Consider the following 24,622-nt stretch of genomic DNA (forward strand, 5'->3'; position numbering starts at 1 on the left):
ACTGAACACTGCATACTAGCTAAATCCCATCTTCATTCATCACAGGTAACCAGAGGCAGAGTCTTTGCCTGGACTAACATTCCACTGTGGATATCTCTGGCTGGGTCTCTGGAGTAGAAACTGTTGTGACAAGCCGTATTAGGGAGTGAGTTAATCAAGTAGCACAAATTCAACCCCACTACCTCCCACCCAAACTCACTCCCCCTGTTCACTCAATAGAGTTATGTGGAAGGAATGAGGATATAAGGACACCAGAGACAGGCTTGTTTAATCCCATTTACTAATTTGGGATGTGCAATGTACATACAACACAATCAATACTTCTAAGCATTACCCAATGAATCAGTGTTCTGCTATGTAGCCTATGTGTTAACATGTGGTCATATCCAGTTCTAATGTATATTGACAGTAATAAAGGTTGCTCTCTAAACTAAATGGAATTATGACAAACACATCCAAGGAGTATACATCACACTACTATAATAATAAATGTGTGTTTTTACCGATACTCCACTACTCTTTAGAATAGTGTTGAGCTCCTGAGAAAATGGTAGTGTGGTAATCACTGCTCGTTTCCATTCGATCCATAACGGGGACAGTGTATAACATCGCTCTGTGGGAACCATCTAATTTTAACCTGCACATAACTCTGTCTGGAAATCAATATGAGGACAGTCCAGTGGAGACTGCCATCTTGTGCAGTGCAGCAGACTGACTGTAAAACAGACAGCGAGAGACAGACGGTAGTCTCTCTGGTACCCAGCAGCTATAATATCCATCCTTGGCGGTTCACTTGACATTTACTTGCCCCGCTTTTCCTGGAGCCCTAACTGCCAGCGCTCTAACTCTCTGGGGTCTACCGACCGACCGGGTGAACAGATAACAAACCTGTCAAGGCGGGTTAGGACGGGGGAGAAATCCAGGGCCGGGACTGGCTGGGCTGGGGGTACAGGGGTTGATGTGCTCCAGAGGGGTGTGTGTGAATGTAGTGTGTGGTAGAGTGGTGGAGGTGGGTTGTGGATGACATGAGAAGCCCTCTAAGGCCTGGGAGATCCACCTGTAAGGTATACAGCGTCAGCTGGCTAGCTACTTAAATGGGTCCAGCACAGCGCAGCCCGATTAGATCTCTCACTGCAGACATTTTCAAATGGCTGGTCACCTTTTTCCTCTCCATTTCACCTATTCTTTACAGGGTGGATCCAAATCCACCCCTCCTCCTTCCCATCCAGTCAAAGGAGCTGTCAAGGCTCTTTCTTAAGCCTGTCAGAGAGACAGGTCAGGGATGGAAGGTTAAGGTGGGCTGAGATGGGAGTGACTTGGGGGCTGAGGGCTGTATAACATTCATGGTGCTGGTGTCCCGAGGGGTGAGGAAATGTCACTGCTCTCCTGCTACGAGGGAAATTATTCTACAAATAGAAAGGACAGAGAGAGAAGCACAACATTGCCTTTGTGAAGCAGCCTGTCAATGACTCATATTTCAGCCCGCTCTGACACTGACTACTAGGACATACATATCTTTATCCAATAGAAACCATGCAAAAAAACATGGATTTGAGTTGCAACAGGTATGCCTGCCGCTTTCTAAGTTCAGTACTTAGACAGCCCAGCATTTACCAAAATTCAAATTATAACGATATAAGCCAATCTTTCTGAAAACCAACTACACTAAATTGATATCTCTAGGTTGATCCCTTAATGCCACTTTAAAACGAGTTAGGTTTACGAAATGTGTTGATAACTGATTTACACAAGAGCAATATGTTACATTCATGCCAATGTGCATGCCGTTTACTTCACACTTGAAAAGGGCAAGGGGACTATTTAACAAGGTGATTGAACGAAAAGTATTCTATTGACTCATCACGTGAATAGAATCGAACATAAGGTGTTCAATAAACCAATAACAACGACACCAACACGTGCTATCAGAGTGTTAAATCTAACGATAGGCAACACACACATCTTAGACAAAGACAACCAGAGGGACTTCTATTTCATAAACATGGAGGATTGTTAAAACGACTTTAAATTGTTACGGAACATGTCAGGGGTTTTAGGCAAACCAAGTGAGGTGTCACCATCTGAAATTGGAATGATAGAAATGTCCCTGGGTGGTGCTAAAAATTGCACATCAATTACCTTAAGCAGTGAGGAGTATCCTCTCCATACACGTCCGAGATGCAGAACCAAAATGTCAATAAACCACCCATTCTTTAGAGGAAGGAAATTGTTAAGAAGATTGAAAATGCAGGGTGAGGTATCAAGTCAAGAGTAACTGAAATAAATGATAGGCGAGCATCAATTTTAAATGGCCGTCGTTCTGTATTCAAATCATGATGACTTGGCAGTAGAACATGAACTATTCTACAGTAAATGGCCTCTTGATGTCCCGCGGGACTAGGTGGGTGAGGAAGGAATCAGGTGCAGACAGTTCCACTGGGAAAAAGTGCTCTTTAATATGACACAAAAATAAACAAGCCCAAAATGCAGGGCGCGGACAGTAAATGTGACTACCCAAAACACAGGGTGCCAAGTCCAGAAATATAAACACCTCTACCTAACGCATACAATCCCGCACAAAACAAGGGCGGGTACATGTACTTTAAATAAGGAAGCTCATTAAGCACATACAACAGGACACAGGTGAAACCAATAAGACAAAACAAGCAGACAACAAAAAAGGGATCTGTGGCGGGTAGTAGGCCGGTGACGACGACCGCCGAGCACCGCCCGAACAGGCAGGGGAGACAACTTCGGCAGAAGTCGTGACACTTTAAGCATACCAAGGAGCTTGTCTATGAACTTAGACATGTTTATGACAAACCACAACCTCATCACTGCCTTGATACAACTGCAGGCTAAGGGTTAGCAGGAGCTGAAACATTTTTTATTTTTGTTTTAAAGCATTGGGTGAAATCGAATATGCGCGCGCGCGCGAGAGAGAGAGAGAAAGAGAGAGAGATAGAGAGAGAGAGCGAGAGAGAGAGAGAGAGAGAGGGATAAAAACATCTAAACAAAACCCCAACATGCTGCCAAGATGCCTTTTTCTTTTCACTCTGCACTGTTTTTCAAAAAGCCCACATAATGTAACAGGAAAGGGAAAATAATTTAAATACAAAAGCCTGTGTTCTCATTTTGAGTGTGAAAGCACTACCAGGGCCACTGGAACCTGCTTGATTTCCCCAGTCCAATTATATATCTATGTGCTCAATCCTTCCAGAATAGCAACGGCACGCCCAGGGACACCGTCTGCCTAAGCGCAGCGTGCCTAATGGAGTCCCAGAAGTTGACTCCATTTCATTGCTCCTAACTAATGGGCTGTGATATTTTCCCAAACTGACTGCTGCTCTGCCCCCTGGAAGCTAATCTAGTCAGTGCTGTGGCTGTGGAGCTAGGGCCCAGCCCGGCCCAACAGACAGACAACATCATGCCAGCCCTTAGCCAGCCAGCCCACTACACTGCCTCATTTCCCACAACAAACCCTTTATTCTATTCTACCTACTGCTGCTGGCTGATGGCTGCCGCTGTTGCCACCCCCGCCAACGCCACACGTACCCGCCCGCGCTCCCTATTCCCCTCCCTATGCTCATTAGTGCTTTCTGGCCGGGTGCTGATTGTCATACGGCCCCTGTGATGCCAGCTTCTCCCTGTGAGCCTGGCCTGCTGTGATGAATTTAAGATGCCTTTTATCTAACTGGGCTGAGGAGACACAAGGGAGAGGCAGGGGAAGGGGAAGTGTGGGACTAGAGAAGACTAGAGCCATCAGACTAGACTGACTGGACTGCTGAAGGACACTCTAAGGCTAGATACCTATTGGTCTCCAGTGGAAGCTCATGTCCAGGATGCTATGAGGAGAAATGGTCAGCCATAAATTCAATGGAATGGGTCCCTGTTTAGCCATATCGTAGCCACTGAGCATTCATCCAGATGGCTGTGGGACACACCAGTGGTGCCATATAATCACTGGCAGAGTGTCAGCATTGAGGAGTAAATATGAAGGTCTTTTTATATTTTCATATAAAAACCAGGGCTGCTTGCAATGACTTTTTCCTCTATGCTTCCTCCATTTTGAGGGCACATGTTTAAATGAATTCCACCCCCTTTGAGTGTGTATAATTGTAAGTCATTATATCATATAAATTGATTTGGGGATGATTTCCCGACATTAAAATTGCTACTTATTACACCGAGGGGAGAGAATGAAATAAGAGTTGAACATTTGCAATTATTATTTCTGTGAGGTTCAAAGTCTAGAGACATTCAAAGTGGGTTTAGATATTGTAACACTGTGTTAAGTGCACAGAAATGTAATTAAATGATGGCGAACTGCACTAAAACAGAATAATGCCCCTAAAATGTAATTTCACAAGAAATTTCATCTTAAATCTCATCCAGAGACACAATGAGTCAATTTCAAGAATAAAGGATGGGTAGGTGAAAAAACTAAATTGTCTGCTTTTATGGGGTGCGTGTAGAGGTTAATTATTTTCCTAATTACGTCTAGAAACGTCAAACATTTGTTTTTCCCCTAATTGACAAGGAAATGAACAGTGGACTACATTAGCCACAGAGGGTTGCTCTCCAACCCATTGTATAATGCTTAAAAGTGGCTTTCGCATGCATTATGTATAAAAAGCAATTACTGTGCCGCTGTTACTCTGTAGTACATTAAAGCCATCGAAAATCAGCAGTGTAAATTCATCCACGAGAAGAGGCAAAACTCTAATTATTCACAATATTCAACCACCTAAAGTGGCTGCACTTAAAAATGAAAAGCACAAAGAAAAATCTAAATGCATGACACCGCCAGGATGTCCTCAGAGGAGGCTGGTGGGAGGAGCTATAGGAGGATGGGTTCATTGTAATGGCTAGAATGGAATCAATGGAATGGAATCAAACACATTGTTTCCATGTGTTTGATACCATTTCATGTATTCCATTCCAGCCATTACAATGAACCCATCCTCCTATAGCTCCTCCCACAAGCCTCCTCTGAGGACATCCTGGCGGTGTCATGCATTTAGATTTTTCTTTGTGCTTTTCCTATAGCTCCCCCCACCAGCCTCCACTGATGTCCACACACACACACACACACACACACACACACACACACAGGAGAGGTGAGTTACAGTACTAGGTACTAGGCACCATCAGCTCATCATCATGGCATATTGCAGTGTTCAGTATATTGTTTCTCTCTATCCCAAGACAACCAGTAGTGTTCTACCCCAATGTGCTGTTCCAGCTACTGATTATCATGTATTCTCTGGGCAAGCCTTCACTGCATTGAACTCATTTGGCCAGGGAGACAAGGCCCTAATGGGATAGAGGGAGAGGTTTGGAATCAGATAGTCCTGGACTAGGATAGCTAATGCCTGGGCAGCCTGGACTAGGGCCAATGGTCTGGTAGGGGTCAGATGCAGAGGGACAATCCTGGGTTAATCCTATCCAATCCCCTGGCCTGTTTAGTGCTGCCCTCTGATCGCTCTCTATGGCCCCAACTCTGCTAGGGTGACTCTCTTTAAACGGGTCAGAGCCAATACTCAAATTGGTTTACAGAGGATTGAATACACCACAACACTATAATGCCTCTGTTAGGCTGTAGAATAAATCTATGAGAATGCTCTCTAGGCAGGTTGCATTTTATTAATAGCTCACTGAAAGCCATTTAGGTTATCTCTTGGCATCTAATTTGGCGTCTTCTTATTAATGTGCTAGTTTAGTTTAACCAATTTATTTACCAATTTAAAAAAAAAAAACATTTATCCTGACCTTTCTTTTTTCACTCAGATACAGGACAGACATTTTAAAACAAACTTCCTTTTGATTGAGCTGTTTTTCCATGTATGAATCTGTTATTCAATGCTTTTCTATGAGCTAATAGTAGTAGGACCAAATTCAATGCTTCATCAAATAATATAATATATATTATTGATACCTAAAGGGGTCCTAACATTCTAAATCAAATATTGTTATTTGTGAAACATCGATCATCATGTCACCAGATTAAAACTCTAGATATTTATTGGAAAGGCGCATCAAGCTCATCACCTTGCACTTTCACCCCATGAGAAGTTCATCCAAATGTATTTAATCTGTAACCTAATAAATTGTATGCTTTCCCGAGTTGTAGTGGTTTCCCTTCGATATGATGGTTATTATGGCTAAGAGTGGCGCAATGGGTAGCAGCCGTTTTTACGGGCTACTGACCAATTCTGCTATTTTGTGTGTGTTTTTTTTTTCGCTAATCTTATGTACTTATGTTCTCATTTCCTATGACCAAATGGCGACCATTTCACCGGCATTTCATTCACCGGCATTTCTCGCATAATGAATTTTACCGACACAAAAAGATCCCACTTTCCTGTTTCCACCATGTCTGTCATGACATTTCTTATCCAACATATACTTTACTTGGATAAAAAGGTTGGATGGAAACCTGGTTACTGAGAATAAAGAGTGAGTGAATGGAAGCTAGCTGTGTGTAGTAGTGGGAGTGAAAACAAGATGAATTTCATACATGTTGTCGGTTTATTGGAGCTCAAATCATTATCTGCAAAGCATGATCTGTAATATATTATGATGAGGAAGGGAGGGAGGGAGGGAGGGAAAGGGTTGAGGGACATGTGTACATGAATAGAGAGGGGGAAGCGTATTTCTGATTAATGTGGAACGATTTTCCAACAAAGGATTGGGTGCAATTTCACCACCGCTTGACGCAAGACTACTGTCATTCCATTATAGATGGCTGGCAGATTAATCTCTGTCCCTCTTTTCAATTTACACGTTCGTCGTGCTGCAGCAAGAGGTAGAATTTTCCTGTGTGTATGAATACAGTAACTGAAGGGGCTCAACGCTCCTCATCAGGAGTGAATGGGACACACCACACACACAAGCCTCTTCGGAAGCACTTATCCTCTTATTGCGTACACTTATTCAATTTCTGTGTCAATATCGACCGTAATCAAATGGGGTGGTGTGACAAGTAGGATGAAAGCCTTTATGTGTGTGTGTGCGCTTCCGTGTGTGGGAGCAGTACATCTCCCTGCTGACAGGACAGGGCTGGATGAAATCATAAAGAATAAAATATAAATAACTTACAGTACCATGAAGTCGTGCACATTTGAAAGAGATAAGCCAATGCTCATTCAGTAGATTGTTTGTTAAAATAACGGTCACTAGTATCTACTTTAAAATAATCTACATAATGTTCTTTGGTTGTGTACAAGATGGATTTTTTGAAGTGCAACCAAATGTTGAGTTCTTAGCAGATTAACATCGGAGCTTGTGTAGCTTAAAGAGTAGCTAAAATACTTGTGTACTTCCAACACAAGTATGACAGAACATTTACACACTGTAATGCATCTAATGTGTATAATTTGCTTAAGGAGTGACTGTCCCTATAAACCAAATAATCCCTTTGAAAACGGCCTATGTGGCATCGATATGAGTCAGAAACATTTATTCTAGTGTCAATATTGACTACAAAGTATAAATTGGATCATTTTGGTCATATAGTCATCAGTCTTGTCCAAAACTGAGTTTGGAATCAGTCTGTTTCTTAACAAGTAAATTAAGGTTGGGTTTGTATTACAATTCATGCCCCCTTTTGCTAAGCTCCACGCGCAAATCGCTCTCTGCCCATTTCGCTTCTCTTCATTGACATGGGGCTTTGTTGTTTCATCGGCCCCCAACACGTTCAAATGAATCACAACATTTTGAGACTGAAAAGCGGTATATTGATTGACCATGCCTCCGGCTCTCTATAGGAGATGTTGTCCCACTGTAACTATTAAAACCTACCCTAACCAAAAACCGTGGATAGATGGCAGCATTTGCGCAAAACTGAAAGTGCGAACGTCAGTATAGAGACAAAGTGGAGTCGCAATTCAACGGCTCAGACACAAGACGTATGTGACAGGGTCTACAGACAATCACGGACTACAAAGGGAAAACAAGCCATGTCGCAGACACTGATGTCTTGCTTCCGGACAAGCTAAACACCTTCTTCGCCCACTTTTAGGACAACAAAGTGCCCCGACGCGGCCTGCTACCAAAGACTGGGCTCTCCTTCTCCATGGCTGACATAAAGTAAGACATAAAGGCATTTCAGCGTGTTAACCCTCGCAAGGCTGCTGGCCCAGACGGCATCCCAAGCTGCGTCCTCAGAGCAAGCACAGACCATCTGGCTCGAGTGTTTACGAACATAATCAATCTCTCCCTATCCCATTCTGCTGTCCCCACATGCTTCAAGATTGCCACCATTGTTGCTGTACCCAAGAAAGCAAAGGTTTCTGAACTAAATTACTATTGCCCCGTAGCACTCAATTCAGTCATCATGAAGTGCTTTGAGAGACTAGTCAAGGATCATATCACCTCTACCTGACACCCTAGACCCACTTGAATTTGCTTACCGCTCCAATAGATCCACAGACAATGTAATCGCCATCGCACTGCACACTGCCCTATCCCATCTGGACAAGAGGAACAACCTGTTCATTGACTATAGCTCAGCATTCAACACCATAGTACCCTCCAAGCTCATCACTAAGCTTGAGGACCTGGGTCTGAACCCCGCCCTGTGCAACTGGGTCTAGGAAAATAACCTCTCACTCAACGTCAACAAGATAAAGGGGCTGATCGTGGACTTCAGGAAACAGCAGAGAGAGCACCCCCCTATCCACATCGACGGGACCACAGTGGAGAAGGTGGAACGCTTCAAGTTCCTCGGCATACACATCACTGACAAACTTAAATGGTCCACCCACGCAGATAGTGTGGTGAAGAAAGCGCAACAGCTCCTCTTCAACCTCAGGAGGCTGAAGAAATTTGGCTTGGCACCTAAAACCCTCACAAACCTTTACAGATGCACAATTGAGAGCATCCTGTCGGGCTGTATCCCTGCCTGGTACGGCAACTGCACCGCCCGCAAAAGCAGTGCTCTCCAGAGGGTGGTACGGTCTGCCCAACGCATTACAGGGGGCAAACTACCTGCCCTCCAGAACACCTACAGCACCCGATGTCACAGGAAGGACATAAAGATCATCAAGGACAACAACCACCCGAGCCACTGCACCTGTCAGTACAGGTGCATCAAAGCTGGGACGAGAGACTGAAAAACAACTTCTATCTCAAGGCCATCACTGTTAAATAGCCATCACTAGCACATTAGAGGCTGCTGTCCTATATACATAGACTTGACATCACTGGCCACTTTAATAATGGAACACTAGTCACTTTAGTAATGTTTATTTAGTAATGTTTATTGTTTATTGTTAATGTTATTCATCTCATTTGTATATACTGTATTCTATTCTATTGTACTGTATCTTAGTCTATGCCGCACTGACATTGCTTGAAAAATATTTATATACTCTTAATTCCATTCCTTTACTTAGATTTGTGTGTATTGTTGTGAAATTGTTAGATATTACTTGTTAGACATTACTGCACTGTTGGAGCTAGAAACACAAGCATTTCGCTACACCCGCAATAACATCTGCTAAGCACGTGTATGTGACCAATACAATTTGATTTGATTTTACTGTGTGTAATGTGAAATTTGAAAAGTTGTATAAAAACATACCCGGCTAGATAGAAGAGTAAACTCATTCCCCAGCCAAGCAGTTACAGTGAGTAGTCATTTTGGTTGTGAAGTGCATTAGCAAGAAGCTTTGTCCTTTCTTTTGAAAACAAAATGCAATTTACCCCTTGGTTGTCTATTATACCACCCTGTCACAGACCCTCCCAGTCAACACCACCTCATAAGATTGCCTGCTGCAGTTCAAGAGATGTCCAGTTAGCAGCTGAACATGCAGCATAGTTAAGATCAGCGAGGCGGCCCTTATCAGTACCATGCAGACATGCCCTCACTGAGATCATTCCTATGGAAGGAACAGTCATCCACATGTTGGCAAGTATTCGGCCAGCAACCTTCTAACTGCCTTTGCTAATAGAAAAGTGACTGTGTTTTTGTTCACAGATGCATCTATGGAGCCAGCACTTGGAGACTTGCAAGATGATAGGATGGAATCCTGACCTGGTGATTACTAATAATACAGTACAGCAGAAATGTCCAGTATTTGCAACACCATTTTCATTCCATACGTCACTGATGAACTCTGCCTCAACTCTGCCTATTTCTACAGATGGAGAGGACTGTAGATGCTTTTGCCAGACACCAGCCTCGGTCGTTTGATTGGAAGACCCTCAGTGGTAGGTTTTATCTGACATGTTCAAACTTCAACATAGTACCTGTTTTTGTGTCAGATATGACCTATCCTAACTGTAATTGGTAATAGTACAGTGACACGTGTGTATGTGTTCACAAAAACATGTATGGAGCCAGCACGTGGAGACTTGCAAGATGATGTGATGAAGTCCATAGTGACAGACGAGCTTGATACTGATGTCTATGAATGGAGAGAGACCTGGCACTCGGCATTAAACTACACTGCTCAAAAAAATAAAGGGAACACTTAAACAACACAATGTAACTCCACGTCAATCACACTTCTGTGAAATCAAACTGTCCACTTAGGAAGCAACACTGATTGACAATAAATTGCACATGCTGTTGTGCAAATGGAATAGACAACAGGTGGAAATTATAGGCAATTAGCAAGACACCCCCAATAAAGGAGTGGTTCTGCAGGTGGGGACCACAGACCACTTCTCAGTTCCTATGCTTCCTGGCTGATGTTTTGGTCACTTTTGAATGCTGGCGGTGCTTTCACTTTAGTGGTAGCATGAGACGGAGTCTACAACCCACACAAGTGGCTCAGGTAGTGCAGCTCATCCAGGATGGCACATCAATGCGAGCTGTGGCAAGAAGGTTTGCTGTATCTGTCAGCGTAGTGTCCAGAGCATGGAGGCGCTACCAGGAGACAGGCCAGTACATCAGGAGACGTGGAGGAGGCCGTAGGAGGGCAACAACCCAGCAGCAGGACCGCTACCTCCGCCTTTGTGCAAGGAGGAGCAGGAGGAGCACTGCCAGAGCCCTGAAAAATGACCTCCAGCAGGCCACAAATGTGCATGTGTCTGCTCAAACGGTCAGAAACAGACTCCATGAGGGTGGTATGAGGGCCCGACGTCCACAGGTGGGGGTTGTGCTTACAGCCCAACACCGTGCAGGACGTTTTTCATTTGCCAGAGAACACCAAGATTGGCAAATTCGCCACTTGCGCCCTGTGTTCTTCACAGATGAAAGCAGGTTCACACTGAGCACATGTGACAGACGTGACAGTCTGGAGATGTCGTGGAGAATGTTCTGCTGCCTGCAATTATCCTCCAGCACGACCGGTTTGGTGGGTCAGTCATGGTGTGGGGTAGCATTTCCATGTGCTCGCCAGAGGTAGCCTGACTGCCATTAGGTACTGAGATGAGATCCTCAGACCCCCTGTGAGACCATATGCTGGTGCGGTTGGCCCTGGGTTCCTCCTAATGCAAGACAATGTTAGACCTCATGTGGCTAGAGTGTGTCAGCAGTTCCTGCAAGAGGAAGGCATTGATGCTATGGACTGGCCTGCCCGTTCCCCAGACCTGAATCCAATTGAGCACATCTGAGACATTATGTCTCGCTCCATCCACCAACGCCACGTTGCACCACAGACTGTCCAGGAGTTGGCGGATGCTTTAGTCCAGGTCTGGGAGGAGATCCCTCAGGAGACCATCCGCCACCTCATCAGGAGCATGCCCAGGCGTTGTAGGGAGGTCATACAGGCACGTGGAGGCCACACACACTACTGAGCCTCCTTTTGACTTGTTTTAAGGACATTACATCAAAGTTGGATCAGCCTGTAGTGTGGTTTTCCACTTTAATTTTGAGTGTGACTCCAAATCCAGACCTCCATGGGTTGATAAATTTGATTTGCATTGATCATTTTTGTGTGATTTTGTTGTCAGCACATTGAACTATGTAAAGAAAAAAGTATTTAATAAGAATATTTCATTCATTCAGATCTAGGATGTGTTATTTTAGTGTTCCCTTTATTTTTTTGAGCAGTGTATTTTAAGGAACGGCTTTGCAAGCATTTGGCAACATAACCTATGATGATGATACTTTCGAAGCAGATGACAGGTTCAAAAGAGCTTGAAACAAAGAAGAGGTTTGTGACATATCCTTTCCTGAGGCGAGTCAACCTCCAAAGGCCAGAAGCATGACAGCAGAGAAATAGTTCTCCACTGATCTGTAATCTGGCACCCCAGGAAAAACAAGTTTCAAAAATGTCCACCAGTGCTAAAAATGACAGTAAGGTGATTTGTAATGGATTCTTGAAATCTAACAATTCTAAGAAAAGCGCATAATGGGCTGTATCTGAGATTCTCATTTCAACGTATCACAGAGAAGATTTCCATCCAAAATACGGAGCACCCAACCTCACAAATAGTATCCAAAACTACAGGAAGAAAGAAACATCTCCTAAAACTGAAAGCACACACTGTCTTTAGCTAATGGAGAAGCTTCAGCTGGTTGCTATGTAACAATGCATGATGATTAGGCTTAAGGAAACATATAAACATGACTGCATATGAAACTGAATCTCTGAGAGAGATGGGAAATAAACAAAGACGGTGGGAGGGCTGGGGATAGCGAGGCCGCAGCTAGCACTCGAGTGTCATAAAGACGACATCACAGCGGCCATCCTGCAGATTCCTGGGGTCTGACTAGATTGCAGATGGAAAAGTGAGCCTTAAAACCACATCCCCAACAACGGGAGAAAATAAATAATTTTTCATAACTGTTTCTATTTACTGGAAGCCTTATATATCTCCCACGGGAGCAGAAACAAATGAAAATGTTATTTCTCTTCTCAAGAACTCCTACCTTGCTTTTTCACTGCTGGCAATTTCATTCTGCCTCCAAATGTGACTTAAGCCTGTGACTTGAGGGAAATAATGTTCGGAGAACTATAATTGCAGGGGCTTGTCTTCTTATATATTTATTTATTTGGTTTATTTGGTTTTTGGGCGGTTGCTTTGTGGTTTAAGGGAAATTGCGCTGGCTTCTGAAATAGAAGTGATGTGACATTCAAAGCCTCACAGTAATCCAGTCAGACTCGCAGGCCCTGAATAAGACAGAACATGCCCTCCTCCCATCCAAAGAAAAACACTGGCCTAATGCACATGGACAGCCTTGTAAAGTGGAGCCTGTCAAAACGGAAACTCAAAACACATAATAGTAGCTATATGTTCACAGATCGTATGCCCAAAAATTGCTCTCCAACATTCTTTGTGTAATACTATGGACAAGAAATGTATTTTTCCACGCCTAGACCATCTCTTTCTTACCCTCCTTCTCCCCTCTGTTCTACACCTCTGTTCACTTCATACACTGCACGCACAGGGATACAATAGTGTGCAGCAACAGTATAAAGCCAGATGAAAGCTAAACAACCCAGAGACCATGTCATTTCCTTTGGGGTCTGTTAAGGATAAAGGCAGCCCCACCAGCCCCTGTTCTAGCCAGTGTACAGTAATCCACAGAGTCTCAGTGCTGCTAGCTGGGGGAGCCAGACAGGGCTACTCCCATATCCCTAGGAGGAGGCAGGGAGGCATTGATTATACAACAGGCTCAGCATGTCCAGCCCCCAGCTTTCATCCATACATTTCAACAACAGTGGGCTGAAGGATACTTCTGGACTCCTGGCGAGGCCCAACACACTGTTTAAGGATTTCTGTCAGCTAACTGCATGTTCCCTGGAACGGGGCCTTTAAATCCTAAACCCCTAAAGCTGAAAGAAAAATAAACTAGGGTAACCGTGGCTTGTTTTTTCCTCATATTGTTTGTATATTTGCCAATCGTTTAATACTGTAAAGTAAATAGCCTTTGTGTGACGGCCCCTCCCTGCTCTGTCTACTGGGTTCTGCTGTCCTTACTTCCTGCAGAAGAGTGGTGGGCGGAGCTGGGAGGCTCCTCAGTGCTGATGGGGCACACCTGTGAAGGCTCAGCTGGGCATAAAGCCACTGTTTTCCCAATTCAGCAAGAGATTCCTCTTTCCATGCATACCTTTGGTTGTTTTGTTGTAATTTTGGCAGTTGACACCTAATTTACTGACCTTCATGCCTCAACTGATTATTGTTGTTTACTCAGTGGTTGGTTCCCATTGTTTGTTACAATCTTGAGGCAGGTTGTAACACGGTTTACTATATTGACATTATTCGTTAATATTTTGTACATCAACATTGACCAGGTTAACGGATGTCAATAAAAGGTTCAGCCCCCAGTCTGGGCCACATATGTTCTTCTGTCTCAGATGAGAAATCTATCATGCAGCAGAGCGTAGGCTACACACTACGTGATGGACTGCTATAGGGGAAACCCAGCACGATTCCATGCATGAGAGGAGATGTTTATTAGACTGGTGCGTTTGGCCCAGAGACACAGGAGAGAGGGGAGACAGAGGGGTCATGAACCAGCAGGCCTTCCTGTGGACTCCCCATATGCTACACATTCATTCATACTGTAGAGCCCCCCCATGCCCAACAGCCAAACTATCACCCCCTTTATCCTGGGAATCCAACGCCCCCCACACACACACACTCTTCAGCTGGGTTTTCCTTAATTCATTGAAGGAGTCATATGGTGAGAGCATTAGAGGGGTCGGGAGGGGAGAATGTCAGATTTGCCCTAAAGACATACAGCGTAAAAAAGGTGAGGAAAAGAGAATGATGCCTGAGATATTTACAGTGCTCTGACGAGGTGGGGAGTGGTGGAAAGGAAAGGAAGTGGGGGTCATGATGATTTGTTAGCCCAGGAGAGGGAAGCTTTACCCAGCCGTGATACCCAATCATGTTTATGAGGGGGAGCCGGTGCTGTGCTGGGCTCCTGGTGAGCTGGATTGTGTTTTCTCTGGCTCCCAGTCTTGGCCTACAGTAAGTGCACCCCCACCAAGATATTGTGATTGAAGGACACGGCTCGAGCTAGGCTTCTCCCCAGGGGGTTATAGAGACAAAGATACAGAGGGGTCCGGAATTATTGGATCCCTTCATGAGCAAATTTTTTTTTTTTACAATTATATTATTTTATACTGATACAATTGCTCAGAGAATGAGATTGTTTAACACGTAATTTAAAAAAATAGCAAAAAGACAGGGGCCAAAATGATTGGATCCCCTGTTTTGAATACTCCAGTACCCTCCCCTTGAGGATAAATGTTTTCTAAACATTTTTATGAAGTTGGAGAACACACTGGGAGGGATCTTAGACCATTCCTCAATACAGAATCATTCAAAATCCTTGATATTCTTCGTCTGCGCTTATGGACTGCCCTCTTCATTTCAATCCACAGGTTTTCAATGGGGTTCAAGTCCAAAGACTGCAAAATGCAAAATGTTGATTTTGTGGTCAATTACAAGTTCTTAGTTGATTTCGTTGCTTGGGGTTATTGTCTTGCTGGAAGATCCAATTGCGGCCAAGTTTCAGCCTCCTGGCAGAGCCAACCAGGTTTTTGGCCAACATGTTCTGGTACTTGGTATAGTACAAACGATCCACCACCATATTTTACTGTACGGGTTAAGGTATTTTCTGCATATGCATTGTTCTCTATTTTCATGTCATCTGATTTTTCTGTATTACTTGTTAAACAAAATGTTATTCTCTGAACAATTGTATTAGTATAAAATAAAAAAAAAAATTTTTTGGGAGTATACAATATAGCTCAGTATTTGTATTATTTATTTGATAGTATTTTTTGCTAATCTTTATAAAGGGATCCAATAATTCAGGATCCTACTGTATATGTGATGTGGTTTGTATGTGTACGTGAGTGAAGAGTGTGTGTATGTGTGTGTATGTGTGTTTATTTGTGTGTGTTTCCGAGAGAGAAAGGAAGTATGTTGGTCGATGCCGTGTTTCCTATTGCTAAAGAATGCATCTTCTTTCCCCCCCTTTTTTCTCGCTCACACAGCCGAGTTCCCACATTGCTCTCATTGCTATGGCAACCAGTGCTCTCTCCTTGGACTACCTCTGCATGCATCCAATCAGAGTGAGACCTTTGTGAAGAGAGAATCTTCTGGGCTTCAGTTATTCAACTTACCCCACTGGAATAGCCTCCACACTGAGAACAAAGGGTGCTTCCTATAGGGCTCTGGTCAAAGGTAGTGCACTGCATAGGGAATGGGATCATTTAGGACACAACCAAAGGGAAAAGGCTCTGCCGCCAGAGCACGACATGACACCAAATATTGGGGGTATGTGGGTTGGATTACAGGGGGTTTCAGGGGCTACGAATGCAATATGTAGCCAATGAGCTGAGGGACACGAATGGAAAAGCAAAACAGGACGGTGATGCTGGCTGCTCCTGGTCCATGCCCAATTTCTGTGGAAATGATGTGGAATGGGATTTGTTATTGGAAGCCTCTGAGCCGGAATACTTGGCAAGTGTAGCGGAGGCTCTGGCAGCGGTGAATGCTTGATAAGTCAGAATGGATTCAGGCTGAGCCTATTTATGTCATTCCTGAAAACATATGGATAGGATTCAGACGCTCAATAAATTCAACCTTCAACAATGACATTCCACACCGCCACTGCGACCATTAATCTTCTAGGAGAATGCATCTCTTCTCATAGTTGCTGACTGCACTAGTGGAGTACACAAGTCAGCTTGAACCAGTATGTTTATCAAATTGTATTCAAATAGCCCTAATTTTCTATTCTAAGAACATGACAAACGGCATTAAATTAGATATACTGTAATAACATCACGTATTGTAACAACATTCCATATACTGTAATAACATCACGTATTGTAACAACATTCCATATACTGTAATAACATCACGTATTGTAACAACATTCCATATACTGTAATAACATCACGTATTGTAACAACATTCCATATACTGTAATAACATCACTTATTGTAACAACATTCCATTGACGACACATGGGGTGTTTTGTCTTAAATAGGACGACCACTGATGCCTTTTTAAGGAAGAGGGCCTGAGCTACAGTAAATAATTAGCAGAGATGAAATGCGGTGCAGCAGGCAGTCGGGCAGGCAGCTATGCTACCACCTGAGGACTGCACTGAGGTCACTGCACACTGTCACATTATCATGCTTTTCTGCCACTAATTATATTTCTGAAGATTACATTCACCCGGGCGCCTGTAAAAAACTTGTGAGCGGAGGCAGTGTCCCCCCCAGCGCCTGTGGAGCTGTGTGTGTGTGTGTGTGTGTGTGTGTGTGTGTGTGTGTGTGTGTGTGTGTGCGTGCGTGTGAGAGAGAGAGAGAGAGAGAGAGTGAACTGTAGAGCAGTACCAGAGGGCCTATCTCTGACAGTTGGCTGTCGGGGGATGACAGTGGGACAGAGGCGCGCCATAATTCTGCCCGACTACCGTGTCACAAAATGTCACAATCTGTTCCTAACATCCGGACTACAGGGCTCAAATGACAAGCCTGAGCAGAGGAGAAGAGAGACGGGGTGTGCGCCACTGGAGCAGACGGGGGATGAGAGAGACGGAAAGAAGGCGAGAGGGGGGAGAGGGCTTGATCTGAAAAGCTAAAGGTAGAAATAAACCACACCTCTTCCTCAAAACAGTCTATTCATCAGCCCGCTTTAAAGACAAGAGTTAGATGATGTTCACAGGCATAATGAATCACAGGGAGAGATAGAAACAGTTGTACTGCATATGTTTAGAAGCTCATCATTTCTGAGGAATATTGGGTAAACAAACAGTATCTTCCAGGCTTTTTCATGAATAAATATGATGTTCCTGTATATCTCTAAAAATGAGTCATTGTGATGAAAATCGGGTGTGTGTTGAAACTGATTTGTAATGTTTTACATAAGTTCCTTCAATCTGATGACACATTGTTGTGAAATGATATTGTGTTTGTGGAAGAGTACCATGATCAGAGCATGTGGTATTTGGCGCATGTGACAAACAAAGTTGGATTTGATGTGCACGTTCCTCTGGGATAACTTACAAGTCATTATAGGACCCCATTGGCCTAATTATGATCGTGGGCTGTTGTTCCTGGCCATGCCCAGGCAATGTGACATCAGGGGGAGCTGGGGGGGGGGGGGGTGGCAGGTTTATCGAGTGTGTGTCCGCTCTGCAGGAAGCCATGTTTCAGCCCGTCCTGACTGGCGCATGATTTACAGAGCTGCTGTAAAGCCATAACGCAATAATAAAGGCTTGGTTTGTGAGGGCGCGCTAGTGATGCGTGGGTTGACTCATAACCTGCAGTCCCCGCGGTTATATCCTTGCTATGGGTGGGTTTAGGATTATGAAATATTGTGTGCATGAAGGGCGGGTGAGTGGCGGGCGGGTTGAATAAAGAGAAAACAATCCATTTAAAATCCATGAATGTATAATTATTGTGCAATTCAAATCTATAGACTACATTGTGGTTTTTCTTGTATTATTTTTATCTGGCAAAAGAGCATAGCCTAAGTTTTAGGGCCCAACTGTACGCTCACCAAATACACACTTATACACTTTTGGAAACTTAGGCAGAAAAACTCAGATGAAAACTTTCTAGGTAGATAGTGTGGTCTACAGCTTATCATGAGATACTCTACCTCAGGCGAGTAAAACCTTGAGACTTCCTTAGATATCGTGCACCAGCTGTTATTTACAAAAATACATAGTCCGCCGCCCCTTGTCTTACCAGACGCCACTGTTCTATCCTGCCGGTACAGCGTATAACCAGCATATGTTGATAATGTTGTTTTTCAGCCACAACTCCCGTGAAGCATTAGATATTACAGTTTTGAGTGTCCCATTGGTAGTTTAATCTTCCGCATAGGTCATAGATTTTCCAAAGACTGCACGTTTGCTAGCAGAATGGAAGGCAGTAGGGGTTTATTACATCGCCTACAAATTCTCAGAAGGCAGCCCGCCCTCCGGCCCCTTTTTCTCCACCTTCTCATCACGCATATGACGGGGATCTGGGTCTGTTCCCGGGAAAGCAGTATGTCATTCACGTTGGGCTCGTTGGACTTGTTAAAGGAAAAAAAGGATTCTGCCAGTTTGTGGTGAGTAATCGCAGTTCTGATGTCCAGAAGTTATTTTCGGTCTTAAGAGACGGCAGCAGCAACATTATATACAAAATAAGGCAAAGAAACTTACAAAGGCAAAGAAACTTACAAAAAACACAATTGTTAGGAACATGTAAAACATCAGCCTTCTTCTCCAGCGCCATCCTGTTGGAGGCACGACTTTTTGTCGTATTAAAATTCTACTAATGTCTCCAGTCATATAAAGTGTAGCAGAATAGCATGTTTATAAAAGTCCCATTTTTTCCAGTGCAAAGAAAGGTATCTGAAATAGCCTATAGCTTAGTAGTAGGTTATCTTGCATAAGTCTGCAAATGCGATGTTGCATGGAATGCTATATTATCAAGGTGCATTTTTATGGTGAAAATTTGCTTCCCTAAACTTCAAACTCACGAGCCGCCTATTGCAACAATTAATGACAGAAGAGAAGCTGCAAGCATCTAATTAGACAAGTTAGATGCATACCCCCATCTCTGACTGTACAGTGCATTTTCTATACAATATATGCAGGTTAGGGTCGGGTGCAGGCCTACAATTTTCAGTTTATTACATATAGTCTGGCGGATGGATTTACGGATGGATTTATAAGCAATTGGGGGCGGGTGCAGGTGAACAAACAGCTGACTCGCCCATCACTAGCGTGCGCGCGCGCGTGTGTGTTCCTACTATACTCACACTGACAAAGAACCCATATCTGACTGAGTCGGAGTCACGAGGAGCATGATACTATGATAATGAACTAATTATAGGTATAACATTCAGACTTCCATATCTAAATGCTTATCTCTAATAAGGAACATTTTAAATTAGAGAGACAGAGAGAGATCGAGATCGAGGGAGAGAGCGAGTGAAAGAGCGATAGAGAGAAAACGAGAGAAAGCGAGAGAGAGAGAGAGAGAGAGAGGATGAAAAAAATTATCTCTGGAACTGGATAATTGCTGCAAGCAATTACAACTTCCATGTTGGAGCAAATTGGCCGGCATATTTCAACTTGTAGGGGGACTGTGACCTCATTTACAGTGGTGTGTCAAGGAATAATCAGAATATGTACTGAGGAGGTGTGATGGACACAATATCACACAGAACTGCTATGACCAGATGACATAACCAGGTCAATGGAAAGGATAGATCCCCTTTAGACAGAGCCAGGCACACAGAACTGTTATGACCAGGTGACACAACCAGGTCAATGGAAAGGCTAGATCCCTTTTAGACAGAGCTAGGCACACAGAACTGCTATGACCAGGTGACACAACCAGGTCAATGGAAAGGCTAGATCCCCTTTAGACAGAGCCAGGCACACAGAACTGCTATGACCAGGTGACACAACCAGGTCAATGGAAAGGCTAGATCCCCTTTAGACAGAGCCAGGCACACAGAACTGCTATGACCAGGTGACACAACCAGGTCAATGGAAAGGCTAGATCCCCTTTAGACAGAGCCAGGCACACATAAATAAATATTGCTAGGCCGTAGGGTACGAAAAGTACCGCGAGGTTGAATAACAAAATACCAGCAAAAATGGTGTGGTTTTTTCATATGTTCGAGCAAATTAAAAAATCACAGTGATCATTAAAACCAACAACTTTATTATATGACATTAATCGCTTTCGAAAGCGGTAATTTGAGAGTTGGTATAATTTTGCCACATGAGAGAAGGAATTCCAAATATACTGTAATGTATTCATCAAAAGCCACTAATAACTAGGTTCAGGTTTAACAGCCTGGAGGGAGACTTTTCTTCTTGCTCCATTTCAGCAGAAAGTACTCAGAGTGCTCTGGATATGAGAGGTTAGACGTATCACTTCCAGATGTTTCAGTACAAAGCGCCGTTCAAAGACCACACCGCAGGAAAATAACTTCTCATGTGAGGCGAGCCGGAGCAGACATGGATGAATTTCACAGGAACCCACAGTTTTCACATTTTCATTTGGGTTGGGAACCCTCCATGTCCTAGAATGACTGTCCTGAGTAACACTACAAGCATGGATCAGGCTAGAGCCAAATGACTTCCGTACAACCTATGGGACTATCAGGTGGGCCCAGGGAGAGAATAGTAGGTCATATAAATTGTAAAAACACCTAACTGTCTCATCCCTGTCTCTTGCCACTGCTTATGCCGTCAATATGAGTATTAGCCCGAAAGTTTCTAAAGCCCAGCACCAGTATTTCTATGGCCACAAGGCTGCTAATGAGAGTTTAGCATACACTACAATACTAACAGTACACAAATGTCTGTGCAGATGCTCTAAAGAATTGACCTGTCAACAGAAAAAAACAACTGGACAGATAAGGGGGAATGGTGAATTAGCGGATCATATTTGGATATTTCTAAATCTATTTATTTCCGGTCCCCATCTTTTAGGGTGAATTCATTAGTATCCCCTGCTCCTCATGGTTCTCATCAGCCTGTCTGCCTGCCTCGAAGGGCGCTGACTGGCGGGATTCGACTCCAAACGCTCTCTGGCCTCTCCATCTCTTTCTCCCTCCCCTTCCCCCTTTCTCTCGCCCATCTCTCATCAAGGGCCTAGGGTAGTAACAAAAAAAGAGTAACGTACTGTTTACTTGCATTCCAAGCCCCGTAATTGCCAATTTATTTGATAGGCAGCCGGGTAATGATGGCATTTCACCCCTGCCGCAGAGACTAAACACGACTGATTCAACCCAGCCTCCACGCCCACCCCAATCCAGCAGACTCCCTCTGCCCAGGACTCCTGCCACCCAGGCTGGGGATGGCGGCTGGGGAAGAGGGGGGAGGCAGGGGTGGTGGTGGGGTGGGAGGCATGTATGCCTGCTGCAAACGCAACGACGATCAAACGCTCGCAAAAGGGGATTGGAGGCTTCAGAGCAAATAGCATAGCCAGCCAATTTAGCTGGGATTTGGGGTTAAGGCTAAACACAACGGGGCTGATGTGTGATTTGTAAGTCCTAATGAGCTGCATAGGACAGTGAGGAGAGATAGAGGAGAGAGAGATGGGGAGAAAGAGAGAGAGAGATGGGGAGAGAGAAAGAGAGAGAGAAAGAGAGAGAGAGAGATAGTGAGAGAGATAGAGATAGAGGACAGAGAGAGATGGTGAGAGAAGGAGAAGAGAGAAAGAGAGGGACAGCGATAGAAAGAGAGCGATAGAGAGAGAGAGAGAGATGGCGAGAGATATGAAGAGGGAGAGAGATGGAGAGAAAGAGAGACAGAGAGAGAGAGGAGAGCGAGAGAGAAGATGGGGGCCAGGCTGACCTCCCCTGCCCTCTCTGTTCCTCCCAGGCAGGTCCAGGGCAGCACAGGAGGCTGATCCGTTTCATCAGTGTAGAGTCAGATGGCGAGGGGGGAGCATGCAGGCCTTTAGCAAACATCATTAGCAAACTGTTGGTATCTAACGAAAGACCAGGGTTACTCATAGCCCAGCCTCACACTGCTCCATGGGTCTAATAACTCACTTTGATGCACTGTGTGTGTGTGTGTGTGTGTGTGTGTGTGTGTGTGTGTGTGTGTGTGTGTGTGTGTGTGTGTGTGTGTGTGTGTGTGTGTGTGTGTGTGGTGTGTGTACGGCCTTGGATCTATCTCAAGGTATATAAGACCGGCCTTGTATCACATTCATCACACATGCCGAGTGTGAGCCATTAAATCAGACAAATTTTCAGGTTTATCAATATGGCTTCCACAGGGTCTCACCCCCCTCTTCTCTCTCACCCTCCTTTTCTCACCCCGTCCCCTCTCCTCCCTTCCTTCCCTTGCCCTCTCTCGCCTCCTGCGATGTGTGAAGTGGGTTTTTACAGTGTGACCAGACAGGACCTGTTCAGAGACCCGTGGGGACCTGAGAAGGGTTCTCTTATTATGTGACATTCTCTAAGTGGCACGTCAGGCTAAAACACTGTACTCAGCTTTCAGCAACTCCCTTCAGAAAAACAGAGAGGAGCGGCCTCAGCATCAGGCCCTCTGGCCGTCCATGCCAGACAGACAGACCGTGTGGAGGATTGGCTTTAGTCAACCCTCCCTCCAGGGCACACATATTGGATAAAGGCTGGCTTGGTGAAAGATAATGTGGAGGAGAAAAACATCTTAAGAACCCCATGAAATAGACCGTATGGACGGGTTAGAGAAATGTTCAAACACAAGTTAGATAATGTCGGGAGATGCAAGATGTGCTACCGAATTCATAGGCATGTGAGTTGAATGAGAGGGAAATGATGTGATCCTCAACTACTGGGCAATTAGGGTGTGCCATAATTTCACATAATTGTTGAAAATAGTGATGATATTTCATCAGTGGCATAATCGAAGCCAAAGCACATATCATCTGGATGACATGTGATCTGAACGGGAGAGTTAATGGGGCAATCTGCAGTTGCATCATCCATTTCAAAAAATGAAAGACATGTACCGATTGATTTTTGAAGAATATAACTTATAAATGCCTCGTGTTCTGGTGCCACCAGAACCCAAAATACAGTATAAGCTTGTTTTACTCCAATGTTTGAAAACAAAGTAAATATAAACAAACTGTTTAGCCTCAAAACATGATACAACTATAATTTTTATATCAGCTATGGTCAGTCCATGCATCCATAGCTCTGTCTATGAATTTGAGAGTGGATACATTTCTCCAGCTCCATCCCTCAGCTTTTTACCAAAACAGAGGCGGGGATTACTTAGTTATTGTTTCAATTAAGGATTGGCCCTTTAAGGGTTGGATGGGAGTTAAGAGCTGGGCCCTGAGCAATGAGGCCAACTAGGATGCCTATGGACAAGAAACCAATGCTTCTCTCACGTTCCCTTCCTGGAGTAATGATATATTTAACATAGACGACATGGCGAGTCACATATTAAGTACATCGAATCGTGTTCTGTAACCTATTATTCCAGACAACTGATATGTTGCCCTGTAATTGAAGCCAACAGGCTATCACATGTTCGTCTTCTCCTCTGTCTCTGAATGACAGCACTGTCTAAGTATTCTCCTCCGCACCCATGTCACGCAGCGTAGCCTAATGGATGACAAATTGAAGACTTCATTTTTCATGGCACCCACAGCTGTTGCATTTCAGTTGTTCAAAGTTGTAAAACTGTCTCTCCACAGCTCCATTTCTTCATCGTTGTTTGTCTTGACTCTCGCTCTCTCTTTCTCTGGTACAGTAGCATGAGGTGTGAGGTATCATTTTCAGGTATCATTTACATTTCTGATGTTGACATCAAATGACATATTTCATTTCATGCCTGGCCAAGCATCCTGTAGTGTAGCTACACGGCAGAACCAGTTTTGCTACACTCATTCTCTCCGGTTATTGTCAATGACTGGCTTCACCAAGTGACAGTTTTAATTACGGGCCTTATCCGATAGCAGCACCTCTGTAGATTCACCATTAGAATCAAAGTAAAGGGGCTGAGGCCTGTCAGATAGCGTAGCAGGACTTTACAGAGCCTCCCTAGCCCCAGTCTGCTCTGCTTACATCTCCAAGCAGGCCATGTCTAAGGCCAACAAAGAGAGGGATATCTCACCTTGTGTGTCAGGCCATCAATGTAAATAAGAATTTGATCTCAATTGACTTACCTGGTTCAATAAACGTTGAAGAAATACATGAAACGCTACCCCTTGTCTTAGCTTCTGAAGAACTGGGACTGAGG

The 24,622-nt window shown here is 44.1% G+C and overlaps 1 protein-coding gene across 11 annotated transcripts in view; it reads right to left on the bottom strand.

Moving 5' to 3' along the window:
* LOC110537471 (autism susceptibility gene 2 protein) overlaps window positions 1-24,622 on the bottom strand; it is a 488,828-nt gene that overhangs the window by 251,963 nt on the left and 212,243 nt on the right. The window lies entirely within an intron of this gene.

Source organism: Oncorhynchus mykiss, chromosome 12, assembly GCF_057628025.1.
Source record: "Oncorhynchus mykiss isolate SJ-2025 chromosome 12, ASM5762802v1, whole genome shotgun sequence".
NCBI lineage: Eukaryota > Metazoa > Chordata > Actinopteri > Salmoniformes > Salmonidae > Oncorhynchus > Oncorhynchus mykiss.